Here is a 13952-nt window from a genome sequence, read left to right on the forward strand (position 1 = left end):
TGGGCATTAGGTCTTAAAGTGAAGTAGTATGGTAAAAGAAATCCTACAAAGTTTTAAATCTTCTTAGAGTTAAGAGGGAAATCGATTTAACATTACATATGATCTAACATTTTAGAAGTTGCTTAAGTATTTTGGACAATATTGTATATAATGGGCTTTTCTAAAGTTGTATATAAAACAAATATAATAATATTGATTTTTATGTTTTAGCCTCTGTCTCAGTAATTTCTGAAGTTTCTGCAGGCACCTGGGCAGGTTGTGAACTAAATAAAGATTCATGGATTAAATCCATGAGTTGGGTGTCAACTGCACAACATAATGGATTTTTTTTATTGCACGTTAAACAATAAGTCTTTATTATTTGGTTTCAAGAATAGAGATAAAAAGAACAGGAGCTTACTTGTTCATTAACGTTTGAAATATATCTTCAGTACATAATACATACATCTCAAAAGGAGTGAAATATGATGCCATAATACAGGAAAATATTTGTCACCAGAGAAGATGGCAAATACTGTTATGACTGTAAAGGGTTGTACTTTAGCTTTCGATTCTAGTGTTTTCAAACCATGCATGAGGAGAAACTGACAAGCAGAACAATTGCTTATGTAAGGGTTGATGTGTAGCTAAATGCTACAGCAATACCACCTGTAGCAACAAGTGAAAAGCTGATGCAAACAAACCAGAGTCTTTGCCGAGCATCAAATAGTTTGAAAGCTAGTTAATCGTCTAAGTGCCTTTATTTAAGCACTGAGGACTAGATTTTGATCACTGGTCAATTGACTTTGTACCTATCACAAAACACTAATGATAGAGTAAAAGTCTCCCAGAATTATCCATCAGTCACTCTGGGGCATCTAAAATTTGGGGCAAAGTATTTTTTTTACTGCAATGCAATTTCAGAACCACACTTTTAATTAGTACATGCACCAGCAACTGTACACTGTGCGACTTTTAAAGTATGGAAACCATTTCCTTGAGTAGTGGCTTTGATGGCAGTGCAAAACACGGTCTTTTATTTATACAGCCTATCTCAGGCAAGTGTTTCTCAGCACGATTATCATGGCAAACCATTCTGTATACTCCAAATCAAGGCTGTCGAGAAGGAACAAAAATATTTAAATTCAAGAACAGAAGAACTGAACATAAAAACCTACATTAACAAGAAGCAGGCATGTAGAAACATAGAATTGTGCTTGTAGGATTATCTTTTATAAACCAAATGCTATCAAATTAAATTTGATAGCCTTTGTTATCAAATTAAACTAGCCTAGTTTAGTACATCTCTCTCACATATGGCCAGTCTCACTCTGGCAAGTCTCTTTAAAGACTGTCTAAACAGTCTGTGTTTTGTCCTTATGGTAACTCAAAAGAAAAGAACAATATCCATGTCCAAGAGAAGTTATCAAACTAGAATATAATGTAGAGTTTGATATTATTACTGATAAAGACACTTTTTTCTATGAGAGGGCAATGCCAGGTTTCATGTATCTGTTTTCCTTGTCTCCATCTCCAATGGAGACAGCTCTAACTCCTGTGGGCCAAGTCAGTCATACAAACATGCACTTGCTACAGTATATCCTCACAGTTCCCCCACTGTCATAGTACAAACGTTCTTTTTCCTTTTCTAATTGCTAAACAATCACTGAAAACACCTTTGAAGGGGTATGTTACAGACTAACAGCCAGAGAATTTCACCTCCCACTCTGCAGCACCTGGTTAGTGCAAACTAATTTCACTTTGCTTTGTCTGCGCTGGGTGTTACTCGTGTAAAAAAAATCAATTTCTTGCCACACGTCGCTCCATTTAGCACTAGGGCAAAAATTCTGCAGGTGCTCTTCCCAAATGTTTGATCTTTAATCTTTTGTCTAATGAAAATGTTAATGAAAATTTGCTGCTGCCGATTTAATTTTTAGGACTTGTTTTGTATTGTTGTATTTATGTCTGACAAAGGATGACAACCAACAGTGAGACAATTTATTATAGTTTATAATAAACTATAGTTTGTATAGTTTATAATTATAGTCTTTTATACAACACCTGTTACGTGTTTCTAGTCTAATGAAATTAATCCTTCTCTGAGGCTTCACCATCTGTCAGAGTGGAAAGCCACAAGCTGAATCAATTCTAGTTTTATTTTAATACATACTGATTCCTTCCTAAAAGTCAAATGTTCATAGAACATGTTTTTGATTATATATTTTTTTTATTCTTAAAGACATAGTTGTTAAATTTAATTGTGTCTGTTTGGATCTTCACTACAGTTAGAAATAATATGAAGTAATTGGGCTGTTTTCTTTACTTTTCTAAGCTATGTACTATCACGTGTTTGGAAAGAAATGTTCTAATGCGTTTTTTGAACTGTTTGATAAGATGATGAAATTAGGTAAGCGAAATTTGGCCAGTTTAATGTGAACTGCCCATAAATGATGTGGTCTGCCCAAATCAGACCTTTCCTGAGTAAATCTCAAGTTATGATTTCAATTCCAAAGGAATAAGAATAAAAAATATAACTATAGCTTCTTACTACCATGTCAGAGATTGATGTGGTGCTTCTGGCACAGAAGGTCACATGCTCGTTCCTTTAAATGTTAACTAATTGGCTAAAACTATTAAAAATCAAATTACAGTGCAATAAAGTGTTGTAATAACCTTTCAAGAGAGGAGGGAAATCATCAATAGGACTAAATCTTACAAAAAAAATGAGCTAAGCACACTTGTCTCACCTACAAGGAAATATTACCTACTATAATTAATAAGAAAGCAAATTCAAGATGTTACTTTTCATACTGATATTCCACTCACAAAGACATTTTGCATACATAGGAATTGATTCTGATTTTGTTTTTTTCCGCTTTTAAATTTTCACCATACAGCTTCTCTTCAGCCACCACAATAAAAAAGTAGAATTCCTATTTAAGTAAAAATAAACACATTTGGATGTTCCAGTGGTGAACATTTCAGTCTATTGAAACCTCATTTTGTGGTGCCTTGGATTTTTTCAAAACGGAAATCCTGATTCCCAAATTAACCTTAATTACTGTATAATCTATATCCTGCCAAAAAATCCAAAATGTAATCAATCTCAAGAGTTTACCACATCCAATTAGTACGATTGTTATTTTAAATATATGATGTCCCTTATTTTCTAAATATATTCTAAGCATAAATAGAACAATGCCATTCTATTTATACATTTGTGTTTTTAGAAATATAAAGAATATAAATTTCAAGCTTAGATTAAATGTTTTAGCATCATTTTGATTTAATGATCATTTAGGCACTACATAAATACAACATTCAAGTGAATTTGACTGTTGCATGAGCTTAATCTCCTCATTAGCGAAAGCGATGACTGGGTACAGGTGATGAAATTAGTTAAACTGCTGAATGTCAAGCCAGGTGTAAATCAAGAAAAAAACAGGAACTTAATGCCATGGGTATTTAAGGCAAGCAATTTCAAGTAAACCACTACAGCCAAGCGCAGTCTATCAATGATAGGCCATGCTTAGGAAGGCCAAAAACCATGACACCCTACCAATACAGATTGGGAGTCCCAGGTGAGATGCTCTGTGTAGGACTTGTTGCTGCATAACTGAACTTATAGTGATTGATGACAACCTGACTGCATGGTCGTACTTTGTTCAGGTCCTGGGAGGAAAATTGACAACCTCATGCTACTTATCTAACAGTTTCTTTGTCTAGAAGTGAGAATGCAATAGTTATGCTACCCACCAGCATTAAGCCACAACCTGTGACATCTAGGACTCAGAAGCCAGTGAGCAGGCATGATTGTCGAGTCTTTACAGGAGGAAGGAGAATCCTACAAAGCACCTTCTGTGACCTTGTGCAGATCATGTGTTGCAAAGGTATTGCTTCTAGTAGTGGCCACAGATGTTACTAACCAGTGACTTTCACAACACACCCTATGCTGACCCACCTCAGCAGTGACATATAAATAGCAGAATACATTTCCCTTTGACATATCTGTTCAAAAAATTGTTGGTAGACCTGTTAAATGTTGTAATTGTCCTAATAATAACTTTGATTTTTTACAGTGCAGAATTTTATAATTATATTACTATATATAATTATTGGTTTATAAGAATCATATTCACGTTGCTCACTACTGCAAAATTGTCTAGAAAATTAAAAACATTTAAAGTCTTCAGATTGAAACATGCATGACAATAAATGTCATTAGCTTCATAGAAATCCAGAAAGATGAAGTGAGGCCATCATAACTGTCATAAGAGAGGCTGGTGGAAGTACGCTTTTCCCTTTAGAGGAGGCATATTCTGTTTCACTGCTTTGAAAAGTACTAAAATGGTTCAAGCAGTTCCATTTTGTTTAAATGAAGCTTTATTTTTAAGATTAGTGATTTCTCAGAAATCTTAATTTATGAGCTGGGGGAAGGGTTAACATCTTTGGCATAAACTGATCTTGCAGATGTTATTCCTAAAGGGAGACCAGCCAATTTACTTGTGTGAATAATAGCTAAATTTAGGCATGAAGCCAACAGTTCCTTTGCAGCTGAATGCATAGAATCACTCTAACACTGCAAGAGTGCCCCTGAAGGGTAATATATTATTACGCATGATTCAAATTACAGGATCTGCAGCAAGCAAACTCAACACTAAATCAGGACAGCACTGCACAGAATACTGATGAGCTGGTGATGGAATGTGACGTAGGTTTCTTTCTTTTGTTCCTTCCATTTTAAGGCTAAGGAAGAAAACCTTTACTTTATTTTCTTATAGAAACTAATAACAGCATGATGGGAGAATAAAATAATTGTACATCTGCACTTCTGCTTAGCTATGTTTCCTTCTAAAAAATAGAAAAGCCTGTTACTTATCATTACAAGCAGCAGTGCCAAGGAATATGAAAAGCAGAATTTAAGGGAAAGAATCTAAATGACAATGCAGGGTGTTTCTTCCATTTAGAAGAAGCTTTAATCGTGTGCAAGAAATAAACTGATAGAAAATGACATGACTAAAATAAATAACATTAAGTAAATTACAAATGAATAAACAATTATTCACTGCAAACTCTATTAGTATGCATCGCGCTTGATGCATTTTTCTTCTCCGCTTCTGCAAACAGGAACAGTGTGCAAGATACTGTGTCACTATCAGTTCTTTTCGGACTCACTCCCAAGATCTGCCATTCCAGCAAATGGATGCAAATCAGATGTATTATGTGGTGAGGGAGCAACTATTAAGGGAGGTGGGAGGATTATAAGGTTGGGAGGGGGGAGCTCAGCCAAGGTTAGAAATGACCTCAGTGCTATTTAATAAAATGATATCTTAGCTGAAACAGAAGAAGAATGAAATACCAAGCAATCTAGCTCTGCAAGGCTGTGACAGACGTACTAAAACAGCCCAGAAAAAACGATGACGGTAAACATTATCCGAAAGAATGGATTTCAGCTTCAACAACAATAAAAGACAGAGAAAAGATGAAGTTCAGCTGTGGAAAGTGAATTGATGCACAGACCTCATCTGGTGCCACCTTTATACAACTATAACAACAGAAGCTGTATAACAAAAATGAAAGGAAGAGAGGTGCTTACAGAAAGAAAACAGAATCTGAAAAAGAGACTTAAAATATTTCATTAATGTGCCATTGACAAGCATTTTCTTTCCATAGGATACCCTTGCTAAGTTCAAACGGGTATACATTCAAATACTGGCACTTGCAACCTTTATAAACTAAAGAGAGGCAAAACAGTCTGAACGAGAGAGTGGGAGAGAGAGCCACTGGGCTAAGTAACAGTTTGCATAGCCGTTTCGATTATGCTGGCAGAATAATTAATCGATGTAGTTAATCTATGGGAAAAAGCGATATGTTAAACAAAGTTCATTACCGCATGATGTAAATGAGTTTCTCACCAGTGATGTCACTGATTGGCTGGGAAGTGGAGCTGCTGTTTCGAACAGTGCACCAAGGCTGGATTGGCTGTGAGCTCTCCTGGTAACGGGCTGCCCGGGCGGCAGCCGAGTCAGACACCAGCTTGCCTCTTGTTGTTGTCTGAAGTGAATCTTGTTCAGCCCAGCTGCGTCTCCATAGCAGTGGCACCCTGAGAGAGGCTCCCTCCGGCTTCCCACCACTCCTGTGTGTGAAGCAGCTGCCGCTGTGAAATACCAGCCCCTGGCATGGAGCCCAGACAGCGTTCTCTTTCTGCACAACTTTCATCCATCTATAAAACAAAACACAACAAAAAGTAAAAAATGGGTGTCTTTTCTCTTTTGCCTGTTAAAAAGCATCATTAAGCTCTGAGTGAACTGCCACCCAGTTGCACGTTCTTTTTCTTTTATTGTTTTTCTTTTTTCTAATAGCAACCTCTTAAAAAAGAGATTTAAAAAAATCTAAAAAGACCAGTATGCTGGCTGACCTGCAATTAAAAATATGCAGTCGGTCAAAAAGCTCTTCTCTGTACAGCTTTAAAAAAATCTTCCAGTGGTTTTTTTTTTTTGTGCTCTCTGAGGATCGCTAATGGGTGTGATCAAGAATTTGCAAACTAATCGTCGATGTCTTAATTGCGTCCGACCCATTCTTATTAGCTGTCTTTTTTTTTCTCAAGACAAGGGATCTTAATTAGCTATTCTTGTTAACTTTGCGAAATGAGAAGGGGCGTGATACGGGAGGAAAAAAAAATCTTTATAGCTTATACAGTTCAGTAGTCTGACCCCCTGTAAGAATGAAAAGCAGTCATATCAACTTTGCTAGACAATGGAGCACCTACAGGCTTTCCCCAGCCAACTCCTTTATAACAAGTCAGTATTATGTGCTGCACACAGTGGCCAATCACTATGCAGCTCTGTGCAGCAATGACACAATAGGTGCACCGGCCATACTGTCTTGCCAGACCCCCACAGTGGTTCAAGCTCATTTACTCTTCATTGCAATACGCATATGCACTCAATAATCACTGTGAAATCACTGTCTAAGATCCAGTTTTCTTCAATTACACCCACTTAATTATGCCAGCACTCCAGAAACCTACTGTACTAGGAAGAGCCTCTTTCCCTGTACACAATGCATAAATATGCATTAGCACACTTCACGATTTAAATATTAAAATGATTTTCACATTGCAAACTGCAGCAAATGGTTTCAGAGATGTCAGCAATAATAACAAAGGATGTTTGTTTTATTCTAAATGCACTGACGGATGGGCACATCAAACACACATGTATATACACATTTGTGGAAAATCTAAAACAAAGGAAAATAAGACCAGGGGTGATACTTAATCTTTCCTTCCTCCCCTGTCAGGAAGTTTCAAATAACGAGGCCGTGTAAATTAATTTGCATGTGACTCCCCTGGAGATTTGCTGTAGACTATAGTCTAATTAAAAGCATGCAGCCTAGCAAATCAAACAAATGTCGTGCCAGTTATGTCTCAGCTTGTACAGTTGCACCGTTACTTCCACTTTGTTAAGCGATACACTAAGCACTATATGTTACAGACAATATGGGAATACTGCCCGCCAGAGAACACCTCCGCTCAGATGTGTGGGGTTTTAGGGACACAGGACCCGCATCCTCAGCAGCCGTCTTGTCATGCATCCTGGTTGAGGAAGCAGGACAAGGCTGTTTAGCTGAATGCACTTTGTGGGAAATATTAAGGAACTGAATTGTAAAAAAAGTCACTTTCCTTGTGAGGAATGAACTGTTTTAATCTGAAGACGTGAGCATGGATGTTGGAGTTCTTAAAGGAACAGAGTACATGTATTAAAGGTTGTGACACAATGTCACAAATGTTTTGTTGTAACACAATGACGGTACTTTAATCTATCTTACTGTTTGCTTTGTAAGACATAAGGACTCACACAGCTTTAGTATTGTTAAACCGGCAGAAGAAAACTTTGCTGTAATGGTACCTGAAGCTAAACAGCAAGCTCAGAGTACCAACAAGTCTAGCCATCTGCACATACCTTGCACCTCATTACAACGCCCTGTGCTGCACCACTGTAGTGCTCTGAAGTACATTAAACTCCACTCAGCCATGAACATACACCCAGGTCACTCTTGTACTTCTTCTGGTTGATGAATACAAAGCAGAGTCTTCATCATATTATACAGAAGATCCCTTTGTTCAGTATCTCTGAAAATGTCCCAACACTATCAAGACTAGATCCTCCATTTTTCCTAACATGCTTGAACCTTTAGAGAAAATACATAATCCTATTAAGATAGGCTCCAGTGTGGTGTAGTTTTAATGTATCTCAGAGTCTCTGTATAGATGATATTTTGTTTACTTTCAGCCTGACTCAGAGGGCACGCTAGGTTTCTATCCTAGTTTCACACTTCTGGAAGGACATTAGCACAGAGCACATGTACTAGTTCTCTGAACAAGTTGGCTTCACCTTTCACCATGATTCTAGAACGTTAGAGGAAGGTTTGAATTTGTTTATAAAAAAAGTGTCCCCCTGCATTCATGCATTCCTAACTCTATTCAGTGCTGGGGGTTCTTGTCTTCTCCTTTGTTAACTTACACTTTTAATTCACTGAAAATTGTCACCTACCATCTCAATATTTCCTTTTGTATCTGATGTTTTCCCAGATTTTAAAGTGGATGGTGACAATAAAGATGGTAAAATAGCCATTTTGATAACAATGAATGAATGCATTTAGTATCTTTTCGATTGCATTAAAAAACCTGGAGCATGTAGTCCTCTTTTCAATTCATATCACTCCTCTGTTGCATTACAAAATCTGTTCTGTAAAAATTTTAGATACATGCCACTTAGAGTAAATGTAACTGAACATGTGAGATTAAGTTTTAGCATGGGCAATCTGTAATTATCTCATAAAAATTAAATGCGATGCATGTTGTTTAAAATAATACCAAGAACCTCACAATGAACATCTATTGTGCAGCAGAAGGACCTGTGACTATAAAGTCCTAAATCCTGTCTTTGTGAATATAATTTATTATTTCAGGTGGGTTCATGTGTAGTCTGCAAAGGACCAAGTGATAGGTTTATTCCATGCTGAAAAGAGAAGAGAGAAAACGTTTCGGCTATGAAGCTTTCTTCAGGCACACCTGAAGAAGGCTTCACAGCTGAAACATCGTTACTTTTACCCTTCTTTTTTAAGTTGATAGTTTAACACTGCTATTTCAAAAGACTCTTCAGCATAGTGCAATCTTTCTTGTTTGCCCACAGACTTCCTGGCACTATGCATTCAGAACTAACTTGCCAAGTCTTGTTCAATGTTGTTTTTTCAAGAACAACCAGTTGCCAGAGCAAACAGAAAATTGAGAAGAATAAAAAAAGAATTGTTCACACTTAACTGCATAAGCAACAAGTAAGAAATTCAAAACGAAAAGTACTGGGCAACAGCTGTGATGTGCTATCATTTCCAGTACATCTTTGTGGTCTTTAACCAGTCACAGGATGTGTCAGGATCTAGAGCAACCACAGTGTGATTGCAATACTTTGAGATACTGTCAAAACATTATAGAGTTCAAAACAACAAGAGTAGAGATTTTAAACCTAAATCATAACTGTCTCGATGAATAAACCAAAATGACAAGAAATATGTAACTGGGAAACAAAAGGAGAGTGGGTTCTTCCTCTAATTTTCTTTACTTTATTAATATTGTCATGCTGGCCCTGACTGCTGCTCTGCAGGGGGAGCTAGCATTGGCATGGCAGCCAGCCTCTGCTCCACCCAGCTGTCTCTCTGCACATGTTGCCATGGACACCAACTGACAGGAGATCAGGATCACCTGGATCACCCTCTCACTATCCAGGTGGTTCAGGGATATTCAGAGTTGCTAAAACTCTGTTCAGGGCTCCGTTTGTTCCCTAGCTTTGTCTCCTTGCTTTGGATTCCTGATTCCTAAATCTTCTCTTGTCTTACGTTTGTCTCACTTTGTATGACACAGACCGGTCAACTCCCGAACCTTTCTCCACCGCTATGACTTCACATCTGCATGACCATCCCACCTGGTTTGCCCCAGATGCTGCAGGTCAGTGGTGCGCCTGCATCTCTGCCACTGCCATGTGGCAGCCTGGCAGAGCATCTGGGAAACCTTGCCTTCTACCCCTCCATCCTGCCTGTGGCATTGAACACCTGTCTGCACACAGCACCACACTGCCGCCATTTCCACTGGGCTTCATCTACTTTTCACTCGGCAAGCAGGTTCTCCTATACAACTGCTGATCCACTGCTAATCCAGTGACCAGCAGGATCGTTACAATATATTGAGCCCCTAAATTACCTGGACAGGTGAGGTGTTACCTGCCTCCAGGTGATACTTGTCTATGGCAACTGGCACTGAGAGACAGGTGGGTGGAACAAAAGTGAGCGTATCCTGCAGAGCAGCAGCTAGGGCGAACCTGGCAAACAGCCTGTGTCATTAACTGTTGTTTATATACAAGTTTCATCATTCAGAATGATTTACTCTCCATCTTTACAACAAGAATAATCAGCTCTTGAGAGGCATTTTAATTAAATAACATACTGTTTTTTCTTGATTGTTTATTTTTCTTCAGGTTTTCTTTGGCAAATCTAAATAAGAGTAAAGACGTCATCACCATGATCACTTACATATAATGGTTTTAAAACTTTCACAAAGCAAGTAGACAGTCAGGGCAGCACTGTCACAGACAATATGATGACACATGTGTGCCATTCTGATGGGCTTACTAGGGAAGTCATATTACCAGTCTTCTGCTAACTTACAATAAGTGGTAAAGGAATAGCCTCTGGCTATCTGTGATTGGTGCTGTTCTTTACATGTCAAGGACTGTGTTCCTTCAAGGCACAATCCTTCCCCCCACCCCCCCCCACACACACATCACTATCTAAACTATTAGAAATAGGTGGCAGCTCTTGTTTCAAAATTGCTAAAGTTCACAAGATATTTTCCCCCCTCTAGTTCATTTTGATATTATGGCATAGTATACTCCTGGCCTCAGTTTTAAAATTAAATGACTAAGGAATGCATTAAAGTACATTAATGGTAATGATTCTGGGGGGGAGGGGGGAGGTCAGCTTCTGTTTTTTCTGTATGTAATAGTCTTAGTAAATATCAAAGTTTTAAGTATCGCAAAATTCATCATGTTTCAACAACCCTTAAAGTTTCTTAACCAAATACCCTTTGATAATTTCTCACCTCAGTAAATCTGTTAATTGACAAGAGGTATATACCGTGAATGTCAGTGAACTCACAGCAGATAATTTGTTCAACAGTCTCATCATGAACTATTCACGTACCCTCTGGACCAACTGTCAGATTGTCATACTACAAGCTGGACACGATGACTATTTGACTTACCTTTAAAGGCTATTATGAAAAGCGCAGATAAATCCTAACTCTGGATTTTAATACCTGCAAATTTAGGAATATAATACCTTCTTATTTAATTCATAGCCTAATAAACTCTCTTCATTCTGTAATAATAATGCTGTGAAAACAAATTAAAGGGAAAATTAAGAATGGTAACAAATACTAGGACGAAGGTTTTAAATGGTTCTCATCTTATTAGGTCTGGGGAAATAATAGTTTTAAAAGCCACCACCATAATTATTAACTGCAAAAACAGATCCATCAATGCAGAAATGGTGCTACTGCCTGTGAAAAACAACTTGATAGAATGATATCAACAATGATAGAATTAATTATATCTGACTGAATTATATCAAGTGTAGTAATTGAGTATAACATATTCTTGACAATTAATCTGTCAGGGGGGTCAAGCCTAGAAATGGAGTGTTGTTTCCAGACACCCTTGTGAATGAGAAGCGAAGATCACCTTGAACAGAACTCCCTTCGGGTGTCTCTGTTTGTCCCTGCCTACAGCTGCTCCACACAAGCTGAGTGATGGGATCACTGCCAAACAAACAGAAGGACAGAAATCTCATTACTGGGAGCCCTTGTTCTTTCACTGTTGTTGCACTAGTAGATGTTGTGGTCCATATGAGCATATGAGATGAAACATGATTGTGTAGCTTTGCAATAATAGAAAACCAAACAACTGCCATGTGCTGAACATATTCCAAAGTAAAAGAGGCAGAAGGATCTGGTTACGACAACATGTAGCAATCCTGATGTTAGAATGCAATTATTGAATTATAATCACAATGTAGATTTAATCTTCACCTCAATGAGGAGCAAACGGCTAAATTTAGGGTTTATAATAAAATGTCAGCGGTAACGTGCTAGATCTACTACAGTATATTTCCTACTCCATGTGTTTACTCAAGTGACCCAAGTTCGAAGTTCTTTTCTATTAGAGCTGTGCTACAGTAGCTGTGCACAGGTGTCCAGGGCAGACGCACAAGATCCAGAGCAGACCTTTCAATGCCATTTAATCTAAAACTTCATTTATTCTTAGAAAAAAAAAACTTGGACAGTTACCCATTTCATTTCTCCTTCCCTCCTGGCTGTAAAATGGTTGTTGTACTAAACACTAATTATTGGCGTGCATGTAATTATACACATCTTAGAATTTTATTCCCATCATTTCTATATGTATTCTGTGTATATAAGCAGTAAAATCACATTTTACCATAACAAGAAACTTCAAGCCATGTTTGGATTTTTTTACAGAAAGATTCTGCCTCAACACCTTGTCATATTGTGATGCTCACTATATTAAAGTGACAAAAAGAAAATGTCACAACATCCATCACTACAGTGTATACTTCTCTTTCAGATCCTAACACTGCCTCCCAGGGGCTTGTGGCCCCAGATTCAGAATAATCTTAATTCGTAATGCACAGTATGCGCAACAGCTGAATAAATTCGAGAATTAATGCGGCTTGGACTGTGAACTGAAGCCCCCCAACATCTCTGTCACACTTAGTGTTTCCTGATACAGTTCACAGCAAATCTTTAATACATGTTCCAATGAAAACTTATGTTGCAAATTAATTCATACAATGAGAATAAAATATTTAAATATTTCTGAGATCCAAAAAATAAATTATAGGGACCTTCCAAGAATAGATAAATATTTCAATTAATATTAAGTTTATTTTAACTATTAAGTTTTGTATTTTCTGGTGGACTTCTAAGAATCAGAGGACCAACTTAATACTTTGAGGGGAAAACGTACACCAGTTTTAAAGAACACATTTTCCAGAGAGCACTTAAAGTTCAAGGGGACAGTGAAATACTGTAATTAAAGTTTTTTTATTATAATAAATAATTTTACTGGTTATATCAAATATTATAATTGACAATGATGACCTCTACATATACTACAGTATATGGCAATTGTTTTCCTAAAAACATGTATATTCTTATAGTTTTATTGAGCTCTTATTGTACCAGCTTGAAAATAGACTGTCCAGGTTGTGTGTTATACCCTACAGCATTTGTAAGTCCTGCTACAATATGGTTATAATTTGCAAAGATGCAAAGTTAACATTGCAAGTAGAAGAAGTGCATTACAACAGTGTTTTATGTAACTAAGTACCTGATATTTTTCACTTCAAGAGCCTGCTTTCTTCATTGTTAATAAACAGCTGAGATAAATATGTTCTACATTGCCAATTCACAATGGGTCCACTTATTTAGAAGGTTATGTAAAGTAGGGGCTGGAATTGCATTATCTTAGTCCAAACATCTGAACATTTGCCAACGTTTTCACAATCTCTTACGTTTCCCAAATCCCCATTAGCACAAGTTTTAGAAATACTTAATGTTATTTCAGGTAAAAAAGTTCACAAGTTTAGCCAGTTGTGCACTGTGAATTTGGCCTGACAAAATACCACAAGATTATATACTTTTGCATGCAAAGTGAGTGTAATAAAGGGATTTCAGAACTGTATAACTGCATACACTTTGCTGTCAACTGCTATAATGGATTTTTATTACTGTTGTATACACTGCACTTGGATGCACAGAAAGAAAAGTTGAATTAATAGCAAAAAAAATCTTGAAGGACATGGTACCCCTCAGTGTGTCTGGTGTCTCTTTCAACGTG

General features: G+C 37.2%; 1 long non-coding RNA gene across 1 annotated transcript in view; it reads left to right on the forward strand.

The window, feature by feature from the left end:
• The window catches only part of LOC148657697 (uncharacterized), a 28105-nt gene that overhangs the window by 13475 nt on the left and 678 nt on the right, over window positions 1-13952 (forward strand). The window lies entirely within an intron of this gene.

Source organism: Lepisosteus platostomus, chromosome 7 (genome assembly GCF_059453375.1).
Source record: "Lepisosteus platostomus isolate fLepPlt1 chromosome 7, fLepPlt1.hap1, whole genome shotgun sequence".
In the NCBI taxonomy this organism is placed as follows: Eukaryota; Metazoa; Chordata; class Actinopteri; order Semionotiformes; family Lepisosteidae; genus Lepisosteus; species Lepisosteus platostomus.